At 40.0% G+C, this 18,673-nt stretch overlaps 1 pseudogene; it reads right to left on the minus strand.

The window, feature by feature from the left end:
* Positions 1-4,062: 4,062 nt before the first annotated feature.
* The window catches only part of LOC107717903 (acyl-CoA synthetase family member 3, mitochondrial-like), a 59,852-nt pseudogene continuing 45,241 nt past the window's right edge, over positions 4,063-18,673 (minus strand).

The following is an 18,673-nucleotide window of genomic DNA, read 5'->3' on the forward strand; positions in this document are numbered from 1 at the left end:
TTTATTTTACAATTCTGTTCTGCATGTACATACTATGTACTTATTATAGTAATTACGATAACTGTGTAATAAAAGAAAATTAAAAATGATCCAACACTGGTCAGATTTTGGTTCATTAAGAGTCGCCCAGTGCACCATGAGTGCATCAACAGCACAGTGCAGCTCTTTTTAACTCAAGAAAAGTCCATTGGACACCATTTGAAATTGTTCATTACCATATTAATTAAATTCTGGGAGGTACAGGGTGGAATTGGGGAAATGCTTTTTTGGCCAGACCACAATTTAAAATATAATGTGAAGCCTTCCACCAAGCAGCCTCTCATTGAGTATACTATATTATAGCAGATACAGTATAATATGTTTATTGATGGAAATTTGTAAAATTTTCAGAATAAATTCCCTTTTGTCTTTCTAATATTTTACATAATTCGACAAATTTGTAGCTTTATTGGAAATGACGCATAATAAAAATAAAGTGTTGTATAGTTTTCCTCATGCATCACGTCTCAGATTTGACTAAACCTGTTATTTCCTTGATACACTAACATCTGATAAAACACTAGTAGCAAAATTGTTGTTCATGGCGAATGACGCCATAACTGACAAAATTGACAATCATTTATACGTTATAAACATTCAAAATGGAAATTATGCATTCTCACATTTTAAGAGCAGTCAGTGTTGTACATCATCTCAGCATGCCATCTTTATCCTTCTCTTTTCACTTGGGGCTTGCTTATGTCTCACGTTCACTTAAAACAGAATCTTTTCTATGGCTTGAACAGGTCTTAAAGATGAATAGGCCCCATATGATTTCTGTTCACCATATTTTTTTGGGTGTAAAAATGCATTTTCAGGTATATGTTAAATGCTGCTGAATGAGGTACCCAGTACGACCGTTTAAACAGATTGTATGTGTGTTCCTTGCATTTTCATTCATGAAATATATAGTATGGTATCTACTCTGAATAAGGTCCATACCTACCTACTCATCCAAATGCAATTTGATGTGGAGTAGCCGAAAGTAGTGATTTGAGTGAAGTAGTATGAAGTTGTGTGAAGTAGAGATTTGAGAGAAAGAGAGAAACAATAAACCCAAGGCAGACTCACCTTGAGTTCACCGCATAAAAAAGACAACAACATAAAAACCAAACTGTTCTTTATTAATTGAGAACATCCGGATGTCTTTGGAGGTCGATGTTTTAATGGAACTTTTACAGATAATTTTTGAGGCATGATCGTCTGAATAGTATTTTGCTGTTCTAGAAGAGTTAGCCAAATGTCAACTATCAGACCTAAACAAACTATATATAAATACATAAGAAAGTGAGAAATAATTATGTAATTATGTTTTGTCGATACTGATACAATCAAAAAGCCCTTGAGAGTTCTACTGTTCTGTGGTTTCCTCCTCAGCCTTTACATGACTTCTGTTTATGCGTATCTTTACTTCAAAATGTGCTAAATTGTAAACGTAAAAGAAAAAAATGTAAAATTGTTCTTTAATTTAGAATTAAAACTGTTTGGTATATACTGTATACACTAAAAAATCGAAGTACTATATAAAACAGATTATTGGAGTATGTTTTATAAGAAAATGTCATTCCTGTGTAGTTCATGATTAATTCAATGTGTTACTTGACATTTTTTTGTGAAATTTACTAACAATTTCTGAGTGAAAACTGTTTCAAAGTAAATTCCACACCAACTTCCCATTATCCGCAACTGGTTGTGGTACTTGACTGTTTATTTCTTTGCTCGTTGTGTGTGAAAGCTGGCAATAAAATAACCGCAGTAGTAACGAAGTAGAGTCCAGTCGAATGTTTCTCTTGACTTGTCTCTTGTGGCCCCCACAGGGCCCAGGGGCCCAATAAGCATCCATCTGCAGACAGCCCACTACAACACGCTTGAGTGGACATCCATGCAAGCCAGGGTGTTTGTAAGTGTGTGTGTGTGTTTGTGCAGTCTAGTATGTCTGACTGGAGCTGCAGACATTTTATCATTCCAGAGCCTTGGGGGAGCAACACCCCCTCCCCCCCACGCAATTACACAAAAACAATCTTCACAACCCTGCTCTCATAGTGTTGTCACCACATCCAATTGTTCGTCTTTTCTTCTGTTTGCAATGCCACCTTTATAGTCTGCTGTCAGCATGTCTCATAGCTCATCCACCAATGCCACTGCAACCCACCCAGCACATCCATCCTTCTCAGCCAGGCCAGAGATCGATAGAGCTGCTCTCTTAATCAGCTCTCTGGTGACTGCAGGCGGAGGAGGGATGGAGCGGGTGCTCTTTCCTTCTCTTTTTTCCCCGCTTGGTTGCCTCTGTTCATTCAACATCTATTTTACCTCCGTATCTTCTCAAATCCCCACCCTGTGCTGGTGGGGCCGACTTATATTTCCAGAGCCCAGCCTGGGGGAGTCTGTCCGTCAATGGCTCTGTCAGTCTTTCTCTCTTGATGGGTCGAGCCGTGTTGTGAGCTCTCTGGCTCAGTGCTGCTGACGCTCTGAGTAATTGTGGTGATTTATTATAGGGCAACTGCTGCACTGTAAGTTAATTTATACACAATAACTTCCAAAGTCACAAACACTTAGGAGGCGACACACTGTGGGTGTGTTCGAAACAGAAGAAAGCTGCCCAGTAGTGGTTCAGTAGTGCTGAAATTGTTTGATGCACCAAAGTAAACCAAAATACCCTTAATCAAATACTAAAATGTATAAATATAAACATTATGCATTTCCATAATAAATATGCTAAAGGGTAGGCCTACTTCTTTTTCACAAGGGAATGTCTTCTGAATTTTGAAGGCTTCATGCCACTTGTAGTTGGCACAAACATACGCAATATTGTTTTAGGTTTTTGAGGATAAGATCTCACTGAACTGAAGTCTGTGTTGGAATTTGCCTAATCTGGCTAGCTACTACCGGTGACAGATGAATATAAATGCCAAAATACTGTAGAGTTTGTTTGGAAGCACATCCTTTGACGTCAGCAACAAAAGATATGGGAATCTGAAAACCCCTGTTTATTTTGATATCCTAATTATGTGTGATGATATGCTTAGTTGGATTTTATTATTTTTATTCAGCATTGTTTCTCACTGTTGTATGCGACCAGATCAGAACAGATATGCAACCCTTTTCAATTGGATGTCCAAGGCACCATAACATCACATTTGATGATACAGAACAAATTAAAGTGAGCTTTGCAGAAAAGCAAGTTAATATTTAAAGTAACTGTAAGCAAGCCATTATGATGTAGATTTCCCTGAAAAATGAAACTATGTGATGCTTTAAAAATATTGCATTTCTGCAATCCAACATACCAGCTTCTTGTTCAACCAATGGTATACGGCACAGAAATGCACACCTACAGACTCACCTGAGATTCACAGGATAAGACAGTAAGGGATTCCTAACAGTGATTCGTCAAGAAACCACGACACTTGTTCTCTCACAGACCAATACAATGGCCTTATCTGTAGATGCACTATCAGTGAAATAGAGGGGACGCGAGAAGAGAGGACCCATCTGTGCTGTAATCACTTCCTTCTCCACAAGCCCACACTGCCTTTGGGCCTGACCGCACACCTGTGTACACACAGCTGCACACACACATATGCACACAAACACTTATATCACATGAAGAAAACATCACTGATCAAAACAAATTAATTTATTTCAGAATTTCATTTAAAAATATTTAATTGCTTTATTTTAAACAGACATGTTACTTTCTTAATCTCTTTTAAAATGTGTACACGGTCAAACTTTCTTCAGTTTAGGCAAGTCAGATTATTACCATATTTTAAATATAGATTACATTGTCTTATTTTAAATATAGCTTACATTTAAAAAACACATTTGTAAACACCCTTCTATTACCTGGTAAATAAAGCACCAAAAAGAGCAGTATAAATAACAATGCAGTGCTTTGCACTGTGGATATGTCTAATCAATCACACTGCCATCTACTGTTCAGTGAGGAGATGTCACAATCTTTTTTCTTTCGAAGATCAGATCCAGCCACAGTTCTTGAGACTGTGGTTAAGACTCCCATTACTATGAAGACTGATCTTGGATAAGGTCCTTCTTATTCACCTTGCCCATCTGGTTTCTGGGCATTTCTTCCACAAGGATCAGCCCTGTGGGAATGGTGTATGGAGCCATGTGCTCTCTGAGAGAAGAAACCAAAAGAGAAGACCAACTTAAAGACCCCATGAAATAAGAAATTGTGGATTTCAGCTGTCCTTTCACAATTGTTGTTTGTTAGATAGTCCCCAATGAGATCCTGGGTAAGCCCGCGGCAGATGGTGTGATATACATTCTAGCTAACAGCGTTAGTGTCAGAAATAATTAGTCAAACAAGAATTTGAATTCCGTCAGAAGCTAAGATTCATCACAAATGCGATGTCTGAATTAATTTATTGGTGATCAATGAGCTGGAGACCTTGTGAAACTGACCATAGACAAAACATTTTCTCTAATACCTGCCTAGAACCCCTGAAAATGCAACATTTACTTGCATCATGTTATAACGAAACATGAAATCAAGCTTTCATAACTAGTAGCATTTGTACAAATGTACTTACGTAGACCATGCTTCGGACCTTTTTCAAGACTGAATAACGAAATCTTAAGTTCTGTAAATTTTGTTGTAGATGGCAAAATCACGGAAAAAAATAAAATAAAATTCAATTCTAGGAGTGGAAGGAAATAAAGGATGTGTCATAATTTAATGCTTCATGTTGTTTTATATGGAACATGTGGTGAAAATGTCTCCAGGCAAAGCAAAGACTCTAATGATTTTGTGCAGATGTGAAACGTCACAAGTGAAATACACACATAAATACATAAAATGCCCAAAAAAAAAAACTCTTGCATATCTTTTAACAAAGCCGCCTTATTCTCTTTGGAACTTCTATTGTATAAAACGCTGCCAGATATGTGGAATTCGATTAATTCCACAAACAATGAAATCAGCGTGAAATAAAAACAAATACTAAAAGGCAAAGTGGAGCGTTGAGCTAATTAAATGTTTTGCATTCTTGCCTGACTCTTGCGGTTGTCTACAGGCCTGGAGCCGTTTCTATCATCTTACATTTTTTTGTGTGTGCGAAAAGATTTTTTATTCTGTTTTCTTCTAAGTCCCTTCCAGCAAGGTGTCTCTCTGTTAATGCCTCCTCTTTTCTTTCCCTCCCTCTCTTTTTTCTCTTCCCTGCAGTGGTTTGAAAATTCTGAATGGCACTTCTCGCTCTTGAATATTCTATTCTTTACTGTAGCCGCATTCTCTTTCTGTGTGTGTCTGTGTGCAGTGTTTGTGTCACTTTCAACACATAATTTCCTGTCTTTCTATGCCTTATGACATATATAGAGTGATGGTTACACAGAATGAAAGCTGGAGTTACAGCACTGGGGAGTGAGCATCTCTCTCTTTCTCTGTGCATGTTGCTCATGCTGGAGGGGCTGGGACAGGTCAGAAGGGCCACCTCTAAAAACACACACAGCATCGCACCAGCAGGGCACAGCACTGCTGCCAACACCCCCACAACATATGGAGCTCACACACACATAGAGAAAGTAAATGCCCTGAGCTACTTCCTGTAAAGGGACATGTGTCTTCTGACAGAACTTACATTCAGGCAAAAATGGTACATTTGGGCAACAAAAGTGACATTTAAAAAAAGCGAGAGAGAATGAGGTATAAAAAAAACAGGCAATGCTAAACTGAACCCACCAGACGCTGTTTCTTTCTTCTCACCATCATCGGTTTCTTTCTCCACCCCTTCACCCACAAAAACCACATCTGTTCTTGCAGCATGCTCCTAAATGAGTTCTTGTCCATGAGTTTGTGTCTACGTGTGTCTATTGTTATTTATACAGAGGCTTTTAAAAATCCTCTTGAGTCTAATGCATGTCCTGAGGGATTCCAACTCGACATCTGACTCAACATGCTACACGCACGCTGACGCAAGCCCAAAAAACACCACAATAAACTACTTGCAACAAGGCTACTGGTGCATTTCAGCAACATTTCATCACCTGCCTATTTTTTCTTTTTTGAGTAAGTTCAAGTGTGTCTTGCTAGATGCTGATTGACACTAGAAAATTTTGGTCCGGTCATATCGCATTCTGACCTGTAGGGGAGCTGTAGAAGGAGAGCTCAGATGTTGAGCTGTTCTGTGAGTTTTACAAAAAATCAATAAAATAAAATCACACACAATTTAGTGTTGACAGAGCTACAAATGTGCTGGTGTAACGGAGTGAAAAGGTATGTTAAATTATTGCATAAATGGGGACAGCGCCATCTATGTGGTGCGTGATGTGATTTAGCGTGTGGAGTAGGGACCGCCCACAGCAGAGTTAACGAAGCATTGCTGTGGGTAAGTTGCACGTATGGCCTGCACTCTCAGTGAGGCAGCTGAAGCTAAGTTGTTGGCAAGCACTTCTACATTGTCAAAGTATTCTGCTGATGATGTCGTGATTATTGGATGTGGTGGTCATCGAGTCACACCAACGGCGATGTATGATTTGTCCGTCTGTGTTTACGGATGTAAAATGATAATACCTGTGCACAGGAGTGTGGATGTTCTGGTAGCAACCGACCATTTCACCAAATTAGCCTATGCTTTTCCCTGTAAAAACCAGTCTGCGAAACAGGTTGCTCATCACTTATGGAACGGTCTCTTCTGTGTTTACGGATTCCCTAGGCGTGTGCATTCGGATCAAGGTCCGAGTTTTGAGAGCAAATTGATGAAGGAGTTGCTGTATATGGCAGGTATTAAGAAATCACATACCACTCCTTACCACCCTATGGGAAACGGAATCACCGAACGCTTCAACAGAACCTTAGGGAACATGATAAGATCCTTACCTCCCCAGTCCAAAGCCAAGTGGCCGCAGTCTTTGCAAATGCTGACATTCTGTTATAACTGCACCGTTCACGAGACCACAGGCTTTGCGCCTTTCTATCTGATGTTCGGGAGAGTCCCACGTCTTCCCATCGATGTGATGTTTCAACATGTTCTCAGGGATGATACTGTTGTGAAGTATTCAGATTACGTATCCAGGCTTAAAAGTGACTTTGGCGAAGCTGCAAAAATTGCACAGAAGCACAGTTCTACTGAGCAAGCTCGGCATGCAAAGATCTACAATCGGAAAGTGAAGGGATCACCTTTGACTGTTGGTGACAGAGTCCTTCTGGCGAATCGAGGTGAGCGTGGCAAACGGAAAATTGCAGATAAGTGGGAGTCCAATCTCTACGAAGTGATGTCAGTAAGGTCACCGATTAATGTCTATCGGATAAGAGACACCGAAACAGGCAGAGAAAAAACTGTGCACAGGAATCTTTTGCTCCCTGTTAACTTTCTGTACAAAGATGATGGAACCGCTTTACCATCTCAGTCTCATTCAATAGATTCGACCTCAGACTTGCCTGATCATCCCGACAGTGATACAAGAACAGCTCATTGGGTTATGCAGTCTGATCAGCCCAACTGCCCTGAAAATGACACTGACTCAGAGGCTTTGTCTGAAGTTCAGTATTCTTTGGATGTCCAGAAATCCAACTCAAAGGCAGACTCTGTTACCTGTGACAGCTCTGTATCCACTGAACAGGCCAGTGACATTCCACATTTGTTGGATGATGGATTACCTCCTGGCGATGAGTTAGATCAGATGTCCAAACAGCACTCCTTGGTTACGCCAGTCTTTCCATCTCCACAAGTAGACAATAATCCTGTTCCGGATACAGTTGACCCTGTAATAAGAATTTAAGTGACAGAATAAAAAAAAAGAGAACTGTTTTCAAATAAACAGAGCAGAGTTAACGAAACATTGCTGTGGAAATGGTTTATTCTTTCTCTGAATCAGTGAAACCCTATTACACACACTGTCTCCATTGTGCAGGTATGTTGTTAAATATTTGTGTTAAATTGCTTTATTCAAAATGAGTTACTCAAGTTCTCCGCTAGGTGGGGATGTTTCCCTTAACTGTGAGTTTAATTGTATTGCTCTGTATTTCATTGAGGATCTTCATTCATTGATTTGTGATTTATAATTAATTGAAAATGTGTGTGTCATCTATATTCAACCTGTTACAACTGAAACACTATACGATCACAAAGTTAAAAAGAATTTAAGTGACAGAATAAAAAAAAAGAGAACTGTTTTCAAATAAACAGAGCAGAGTTAACGAAACATTGCTGTGGAAATGGTTTATTCTTTCTCTGAATCAGTGAAACCCTATTACACACACTGTCTCCATTGTGCAGAAGGCAGACCGCCCAGGCAAGACCGTCACACTGGTCATACATTTCTTCATATCAGTCAATATCGATAATTATCATGATAAATGTCAAATATTTCTTTCTTTCAAGCTTAAAGGCAGATTTCTTCTGAGTTTTTTTTTTTTTGTCAGAACATGACAAACGGGAATATTTCACAAATCAAAGGTACAACATTCAAAACATTTATAATAATAAAATATTTTTTTCTATATTAAAATATGCATGAGTAAACTTAAGTAATATCTTTTTTCAGTGGTTTTTCCTTAAAATATAAAATATCTTAATAGGAAATTAATTTCTTAGTTTCTGCATGTTCTAATGGGTGATATTGTTTCAAATCATGAAATAGGTTTGTGTTCCCTGACTTTGATGGCATGATGCAGATGCAAATTTATGTTCATTAACAGAAAATGTTACATCTGTATAAACTGTAATAACCTCATATCTATAGGGTAAAATTTTAATATTCTGACTGTTTGAGTTAGGACTACTTTAAAAAAAAAAAGAAGCACATTGGTCACCTATAGTATCACACAATTAGATCATGTTAACCAAAGGTAAAACCACACTTATTAGCACCTCACTACCATGGTAAAATGCGCCTGCTTTTAAGCGCTTGCTTGTGCCGTGGGCCAAGAGCTGGAAGGGGCGGCGGGGCTGTGTGTGACAGCTAGTGTGGCCAAGCGCTTGCTTGGGCTGCGGGCCCCGAACTGAAGGTGGCGGGCGGCGGGGCTGTGTTCGATGGCCAGTGCGGCCAAGCGCTTGCTTGGGCTGCGAGGTCTGAGCTGAAAGTGGCATGCGGCGGGGCTGTGATTGGCGGCGGAGGCGGCCAAGTGCTTGCTTGAGTTACGGGCCCTGGCGTTGTTGAAGTAGAAGCTGCGGTGAGAGGCTGAGCTGCGGCCGGTGTCGCATGCACCCTTGCGGCAGCGGGATCCGGGATGCGGCCCAGGCTTGCTGACGGCCTGATGTCGCTGCTTGATAATCGCGGAGAGCTGGGCCTTGCGCAGGAGGAAGACGGTGGAGGCGTATCTGGAGGTTTGTCTTGCCTTTTGCCCTTCTTTGGGGTGGACTCGGGAGAGAGGTTAGTTAGATGCAGATTCGTGTACAAGTCATATAATTCTGCTTTGTTTAACTTGCGTGAAGGCTGGACGTCGGATTTGGTCAGCGCTTGCCTCAGACTCAACACAGTCCACTTTCCTATTGGCTGAATCGTTGGCCTGGCCGAACGATAGGAGGACGCCGGGGAGTCGACTGGGGTTCTTGCCAGAGGTGGCGAGGGTAGGCATAGGTGTCTTGGGAGGCGAGTGGCTGCTCGAGCCGTACAGTGTCCGCGAGATGGGGCCTGGGGCTCGATTGCGGTGCCAAGCCGAGGAGGAGTGGTCTTAGGGCCGGCTGGTTGCTGCGATGGGACCGGAGGAGAGTTGGATTCGTCTTCAGACGAGGGGGTTTGTCTTTGCGACATGGTTGTAGATGAGCGAACCAAGATGCTGATAAACCGTCAATGGATAGAGGTAAGTCAGCAGTATTTATACCATGGTGTTGATTAACTTGAGTGCGCTCCACCTGTGTTAATTAGGCTAAGTATCTGACGCGCTCCTCCCGAACCTTGTTAATAAAACATCATTTATCGTTGTATCAAGGGAAAAATACAGTATATTGTGATAATTATTGTTATCGTTTTATCCCACAGCCCTAGCTAGCACCTATTTAATAAATCTTGCCTTTGAGACAATCAGTCAGGACTGCTGGGATTGTGACGTTATTAATATTCATGAGGCAAGATAAGTTTTATCTCCCCTCATTTCGAAACTTTTTACCAATCAGGCAAGACTGGGGTGTGGGGAAAGTATAGCAAAAAAAAAAAATATATATATATATATCAGCAAATATAAATTTATAGTGGTTGTATCTTGATAGTACCTTTAAACATGGTGTTTGGATAGTTCTGTTTTATTCCGTTATTTAAAAATGTTTTCGATGGTCCATGTCTCCACTGCCTTCTGCTCTGCACTCTTCTACTTTTTCTGAGTATGTCTCACATTTTAAAAGCAAGAATTTGTTCTCTGTGAACAGCCCCTTAGTGGTTTGAATAAACTGCAGTGTGGACCGAACTTTATTCTAAACTACAGTCTGGTTCAGTGAGGATATGAGTTACCTGGCCCAGGCCTTTAGCTGTGACAGAGTCAAAGTCTTCCCCTTCTTCAACTGCACAACTGCAGTGACCTTCTGACCCCAGGTGGGGTCTGGAGCACCAATCACAGCCACATCTAAAAAAAGAAGAAACAGTGTATATTAATTCCCCTGTTCATATGTACATGCGTATCTGCGTGAACGCTTGTGTACCTGTGATATCTGGGTGGGCTAGCAGATGTCTCTCCACATCTAGTGCACTGATCTTGTATCCTCCACTCTTGATGATGTCCACTGATGTGCGGCCCATGATCCAGTACATGCCATCTCTGTAGAGTCACCTGAAAGAGCACCCAGAGCGGTCAGAGAGCCCTTCGAGTTACACCTGCCACCACACCGCTCTCTGGTTTAATGGGGGTCTGCGCCTCTACTAATCACTGAATAGTCAAATATGAGGCTCAAACAGTGAGGCAAATGGTTGTATAGACTACATCCTCCTACTACAGCTGCGAAAGGGGGCAATACTAAGTATATGAGGGTTGTGTGCATGTGGTTGCTGCATGTTGTCCTCTGCTGAGCTCTAATAATAGCCTGGAGTCAGGCTCAAGATCTTCTGCTTGCAATCTTAAAAACCAATTGCACAGAGCTGCTCAGCTGGAGACTGCTTAATTACCACCCCATAACACACAAACACACAGCAGCCATCAGCAGCAGGAGCAGTGTGGGGTACACCCTATCCAAACCAGGTGAAAGTTTCCAGCATCAAGTTTCTTCACTGAAAGCGAAACAGTGCTACAACGTGACAAAGCAAAGCCAATCAAAACTTATTTTATGTTTGATGTACAGCTATGTGGAGCTGAAATCAGCTGAAATTAATGTGGACTTGTGGTTTTGTGGCCTTTGCTTGCATGTTTCTGTGAAGTCCAAGAAACTTATAAATAGCACATTTGTGGCCACGATGCACGTTTTTGCAAGACCATTAATGGTGTGGCCTTGACACCAGCCTACTACGTAACAATTTAAGGATACCGCCATAAGTTGTATCCAAAAGTACTAGCTCAGAGAATGCGGTACTTCACCATTTAACAAAGATGACAACTCCTCTCCAGTAGCTTAATGAAACACAATACACAATTTTGGCAGACCCAGTAGGTCATCTGGGTATTTTTTGCTAATTATTTCATGAATACTGCACATTTGGACTAATTGGCCATATTACTTTTTGTATACTACGTAGTTGGGCTGGGCAAAAAATCAAATGCGATTTTCATGCGAATCTCGTCAGTAAAGCCAGAAGTAAAGAAAAAGAGATTTACTACTAATCACCAGAAGCGGCTTTACTGACGAGATGCGCCTGAAAATTGCATTCGATTTTTTGCACAGCCCTACTACGTAGTAAGCAAGTAGACATATTAGTTTACCGGAAATTAAACCAAGCAACTGACAAAGTTGTCCATGGCTTGTCGCAGACACTGCTGGTTGGGATAATCTCAGAATAACATCAAAAAGATGGAACCTTTAACTTGTTGCTTTATCATGATGTGCCTGGTTAGGACAAGGTGTTAGCCTCCACTTTAACACACACCCTGATGAAAGGCCAAAGTTTTCAGATTGATTTTGAAAAGTACAAGTCATCACTAGTCAGAATCTCTTCCAATCTCTTTAGCAGAGCAGAGACAAAGAGACTACTCATCAAGTGTTGGGGCTCAGCTGCGGCAGGACCATGAAGCGACAGGAAATAGTTCATAGCAGGTGAGTGACTGAGTGTGAAAGAAAAGGAGGAAAGAACATTGGGCAAAGGTGTTGGATGTCCAGTGTGGATCATTATTGAGTGCTAAGCCCCAGCTGTGGCGAAGGGGAGATGAGAAACGAGAGCGCATGGGTGTGAGGTGTGTGAAGGTTAAGGATGATAAGTCATGGGTTATAGTGTATGAGTGTGTGGGAGGGGCTGGTTAAGTTGGCAGGGCAGGGGGAACTAGACATAGGCTGTGACTGGTTGGAGATGAAAACTAGTTGAAGAGTGAGATAGGAGTCACATCCACATGGTCAGTCCATATATCAGCACCCAACAAATGTTACAAACTTTAGTTAGCTTTCATCCTTTATTGCTGCAATGCTTCCATTCCCTTCTTAAAGGAAACATCCCTATCATTATTACTTATGAATATCATAGAGCCTTGTGGGTGGACATTTTTGACGCTGTTCCAATAAGTTACCTCCTAAAAACCATCCAAAACACCCTAGCAACTGCTTACCATCACTTTGGCAACACCCACCATACCCTAGCATTGTGTTAGGGAGTTTTACACAGGCAAACACACATTTTTATTTAGAAAATGTCTAGTTTCATTCATACTTCCTTCAACTCATTAAACTGAGGTGTCCAAACGGGCAGTGGGAGTTGAAACCTTACTTTAAATGTTGAGGCTGTGACACAATGGTCGGCTGTCAGCCAATATCAGGCCACTTGGTTTGTACTGTTTGCACTAATCTCACCCCCATCAATGGCTTTTTGGCCAATTGGGCATGTTGAATTGGTGGTGGAGTCCGTTGGTGGGAGAGATCACTCTGTCTGTCTGTTCAGCTTAGCGAACCAGTGCATGAGGAGAAAAACGAAACTGATGAATCAGAGCAAACGAAACTCAAATGAGAGTGGTGTGAAAACAAGTACAATTTGTATATCCGCAGTCTTAGCTCTTCTGGTTTCCCCTTTTGAATGACATACAGTATACAGACTACTGCCATCTGCTGGTTTGGAGAGTTATTTCCTTTCACGCAGGTGCAGAACATACATGCTATTTGGCTGACATTTTGGTGATATCCATCACCATGCTAAAATCTTCAGTCATGATTAGGGATGGGTACCGAGAACCGGTATTTTTTTGGACCGGTACGTAATTGGGTCAATACCGGACCACCGATAAGCTTCAGGACAAACGATACTGTTATCGATACTTGCGTTGTTTTATCTCCATATACTTCGATGTTAATGGCGAATTAGAAGCTGCTGCTTGTCATTTTCCTTCACTGAATGATGTGATCGACGTTTGCTCGACGTGCTTGTGATATCCAAGCTGTGTGTTTGCGTGCAATCAGTTATGGCGGCAAAAGTGAAACTCACGTTACAAAACTAAGCGACACCAGTGTCAGATGCATATCGGTATCAGTATCGATAAAATGTAAACGATACCCATCCCTAGTCATGATTGAAATTAATATCACATGACTAAATTTAATTACTTAGAAAGCCGGCTGTTATTGGACATTGCTATTGCAATAAATGAGTCATGGCTGATGTGAACAGTGTCAGTCCAGTATACTTGCCATATTAGTTAGTATACAACTATATATATTAGTTTTGTATACAAAGTGTACATAGAAAAACAACTGCCTTTTTTCCAATAAATTTTTAATAAAGCTCTAAAACATACAGCATTTCATCATTTTTTTTCTCTTCGCCTCTCTCCCACCGTCCCTCTCTCTCTCTATCTCCAGCGAGGAGCACGGCATCAATAGAGGGCCCATCTGTTCCCATACATCAGGCTCTTCATTTCAGTTTATTAGCTGGGATAAATCATAAATATTTCATTATACATCACGGGCGGCTGTCGCAGGGACGGCACAATTTATCAGCGCTGCCCTCTCTTGCCACCCAGCACCGGAGCAATAAGCTTTCCAGTCTATTAAACAAGATTGATACAGTGTGTAAATTTAGATATCGGGAATTTCTTCACAGACCACTGCTCCACAGTGATAGGCTGGGGTGACGTGAAGGAGAAGCGGGTGGGTGGAAGGAGACGAAGAGAGCGAGCAAGGGATGGGGCCGGTGGGGAAAAGTGGCTGGGTGTTAACAGCAGTAAGAGTGTATTTACACTCGTCCCGTCCCACTTTAAAATAACCATATCTGCCAGTGCACGGTGTAATTTGGTCACAGTGGCGTAGCTTCCTTCTCATGGAAATGAACCAGGAACATGTTTGACATGGGGAGAGATAAGCTGTTGGTATGTGAGGGGAGAGAATATACAGAGGGTTTTATCCTCTTTAAGAATCCATAATGCCCCTGGGGTGGGATCAAAGGTCACAGAAAGTATTAAACCCTAATGTCAGGGGTTTTCTTCTATGATTAAAAGCAAAAGAAGGTTGATGTCGATGAGCATGTGGATATGAATAACAGTGTGTCCTAACCAGCTAAAAAACAGCTAAAAGCTACCTCTTCCATCGAAAAGAGTTTTTGTCCCAACCAACCAGCAAAGAATGAGCAACATTTTGTTAATGGTTTGGTTTCTGTTTCTGCAGCATTGCACTGGTGAGGCCAAATAAATAAATAATTAAATAAAAGAACACATTTTTTTTATTGACTGTGTCCTGACTATATGTCAGGATCTTTATGCTTAGTGAGAACAGACAAATTGTCTGTTGCTCCAAAGTTGTAGTGTGTCGTTCTGACAAGTGTTGTCAAAAGTACCGACGCACTGACATCGCAAGGGGGGGGGGGGGGGGTCGCATTATCACATTTTTAAAATTTCAGTACCGACTGGTACCAACGTCGGTACTTTTGACAAGACTAGTTCAGACATATACTATTTTGCAGGTAAAGTAGACTGTAATGGCCAATTATATGTGGAAATACACACAAAAAACTAAATAAAGTAAAACTGAAGATCAGTGCACACACACACAAATATAAGACCATTCTGTACACAGTGCAAACATTGAAAACAGTTCATTCAGGGTTCCTTCATTCATTTGACGAGTTCACATACAAAGGCAAATGATTTATATGAGTGTCCACAATGAAGAAACAGAAAAATCTTTTAAAATATACTGTGCATTGTATGTATTCATGTTGATTTCATATGGTTTTGAGGAAAAAAAACCCCATCTATACCATATTCAAAAAAAGTTTCAGTTTAATGACTAAAAATGTCATGTGATGCATGTAACCATCAAGTGAAAAAATAATAACATCTTTTACTTGCACCCTGAATACATGTGAATGTACAGAAGTATGTACTGTATTCCGTTTTTTGGGAATCGTACCACATGATATTTTACAATCTGAACTAACCTAGACTTGTTAAGGTGAAATAGTCTGATGTCGAAAGCGATTTACTGACATTGAAGACAGTGATAAGGATCTGCTGGGGTCCTCTGATGTTGTGATTCTTTTCTTATCATATCTGCAAACTCGCCATCATTTCTGTGAATTCTTTGTACTGACATTGAAATATTCCATTCAGATGATTCATGCAAATCTGAGGATTTTTTAAAAAGTTGTCCGTGTATGTATAATGCTTAATACAGTGGTGTTTATAAGCACAGCACTGCTTCATGAACAGTGGTACCTGGGGAAATCATTGTATTTCTTCTTTTTTTGTAAGCACTCCCTACTGTGAGTTAACTGGCCATTTCCATTCAGCCCATCTGCCATTTTTGTCCATACCAATTATATATAAAATACATAATCTTTTATGATTTTGACTAATCCCTTTTCTTAGAAAATGGATTAAAGGCTGAAATGTGAGGTTTATAATTTTAAACCTTTCTGTTTTTGTCAAAACTTGCCATATTTGAACTGTAAAGTTATTTTAATGGTGTCTTTTACAGCCATTTTACGGTTTAGGATGTTACCATAGACACTGGCTATCTAAACAACATGTAGATCTATACTAATATCAGATTTTTCTGAAATTATTTTAACTATGCTGATACATTTTTAGAAGAATGTAAAGAGTAGGCTCATTAATCAGTATTATTTGTATTATTAGAGCTGATCTCCCCCTCCATCTCACAACAATGCTCATCATAGAAGAGGTGTATCCAAGTGTATATGTGTATATGTGAAATGCATTTTTAAGGTATTAATAAATTAATGCTGTCACGCCATTGACTTACAAGCCAAAACACCTGTAAACTGCCTTTAAATTAATCAAGTGTCTCCCAGAGGCTCACAAAAACTATAAGCAAATGAGACTAAATGATTGATTTTGCATTGTTTCTGAGAACACAAGCGTACATAGACATTCTCTTTAATAACCAGTGTTGGGGAGTAACTAGTTACATGTAACGGCGTTACGTAATTTAATTACAAAATAAATGTAACTGTAATCAGTTACAGTTACTAAGAAAAAATGTGTAATTAAATTACAGTTACTTATGAAAATGTTAACAATTACAAAGGGGATTACATTTGAAAAACCATTGTTAAATGCAGTGTTTCCTGTAGTTATGCAAAGATTTGGTTTCAAAAACAGTATCAGTAAACTATTTCTTATGATTTTAAATCTGCATTGAACTTCAGATCAATCTCAAAGTAAAAGGCGGTACTAAAGTCTGATTTTGTGGTGGATGTGTTCAAATTTGATCATCTTAATTCAAGTGATGAAGGATTTTGAAAGTCTGACAGTGTTGAGCACTACTGTAAGGTTAACCCTGCATGGTGTAAATGTTTGAAAATGATTAACAGTTGCAAATAAACATTCATTAGAAATTTAGAAAAGTAATCAAAAAGTAATCAAAAGTAATCAGTTACATTACTTTAATAAAGTAATTGAAAAAGTTACACTACTATTACATTTTAAATAGGGTAACTTATAATCTGTAACCTATTACATTTCCAAAGTAACCTTCCCAACACTGTTAATAACACACCTAACATCAATACAAATTTTAACAGCAAAGACCTCTGATTCTGTACTCCATGTTGTGAGTCATTTACATGAGGTAAACAATGACCCGCCAACTACAAAGACAACTTTTCTGGACGACTATTATAAATGAGTAATTGTGCGAACGCTAATATGAACCGCTGCATGAACACAGTGGCAGCAAAGGCATCAGTCTACAGAAGTCACTGCAGAAGTGCTACGGCCCAGCGGTTTTCCTAATTAAAATGAAAAGAAGCTTTATTGCACTAGTTTTTTTTCTCACTGTCTGGCTGAGGTGTTTAAGTGAACACAGCCATGTTGCATGCTAAACAAGTACAAACACATGATGCAATGAGGAGAAAGCATCCCACAGACAACTCATGCATTTAAAGCGAAGTCATTCTTCACAATATTTCCACATATAGTGTCATCTCAGATGGTGAGCTGAGGTTTGGTGACGAAAGATCACTGCTTTAACATAGGAAAACCGATATGCTTGTTTAGATTTTTTAACTCTTTGATTTAACAGGACAAAACGTGTCGTTTTTGCATACACACAAAATAATTACCCGAACATGCCAACAAACACAACTGTGAAAGCTTCTGTCACATGACAACACTTAAACAAACATAAATAGGCTATTTTGCTGGAAGCTCAAGGTGTAAACAAAAACAGTACAACACACACACACATCATACACACACACACTTGCACGAGAGGCTGAAGGGGGGTTGACAGCTGGAAAGGGCAGTGTGACAGAGGCCATGTTTCACGTCCAGCACACTTACACATCAGTGAACAAACACAGCGCTCTGACAAGCTGTGAGCTCCACTGCTCCTCCTCAACATGTGTGAATGACTCTATATTCCCTGACAGCCATGAGAACAAAACTGAGGTGAGGAACATAGGCTCTGTATTCTTAAAAACACACTGCTTTAGACAATGAATGTCGACTGGCTTTGTGACACTTGAACCGAGCTTCCGTTCAAGGGAGCTTCACCAAATTGCTATTTTTTTCTCAGAATGAGTCTCAGATGATTTCGATTTCAACACAGATGCAAACAGACATAACAAAAATTTGGGTTTCAGCATAATAGCATATATTTTTTAGCATATTAAAGATTTGCTTGTAATCGGCAAGTTCTACAGTGCTCTTTAAAGGGGTCATATGATGCGATTTCAATTTTTCCTTTCTCTTTGGAGTGTTACAAGCTCTTGGTGCATAAAGAAGATCTGTAAAGTTGCAAAGACTAAAGTCTCAAATCCAAAGAGATATTCTTTATAAAAGTTAAGAGTCAGCCACGCCCTCCTAAAACGGCTCGTTCTAACACGCCCACACATTTCTACCTCACTATGTGGGAAGATTTACATAACGCCGCCCAAATGTTCACGCAAAAAAAGAAGGCGTAACTTTTATTCTCGATGTAGTTTTGTTGTTTCCGCCGCCATGTCGTAAAGACGCTGTGTGCTTCGTTGTGAAAGCGAAACTACTTTGTTTGGCCTTCCAAAAGAGGAAGATATCCGCTTCGTCATGCCTAGTTGTATTTACAACAACGTTCCAGAACAGTTCAACCCAAATATTCAGATGTATGCAGCACATTTTATG

This window comes from Sinocyclocheilus rhinocerous, unplaced genomic scaffold, assembly GCF_001515625.1.
Source record: "Sinocyclocheilus rhinocerous isolate Xijiao unplaced genomic scaffold, SAMN03320098_v1.1 scaffold5992, whole genome shotgun sequence".
Lineage (NCBI taxonomy): Eukaryota > Metazoa > Chordata > Actinopteri > Cypriniformes > Cyprinidae > Sinocyclocheilus > Sinocyclocheilus rhinocerous.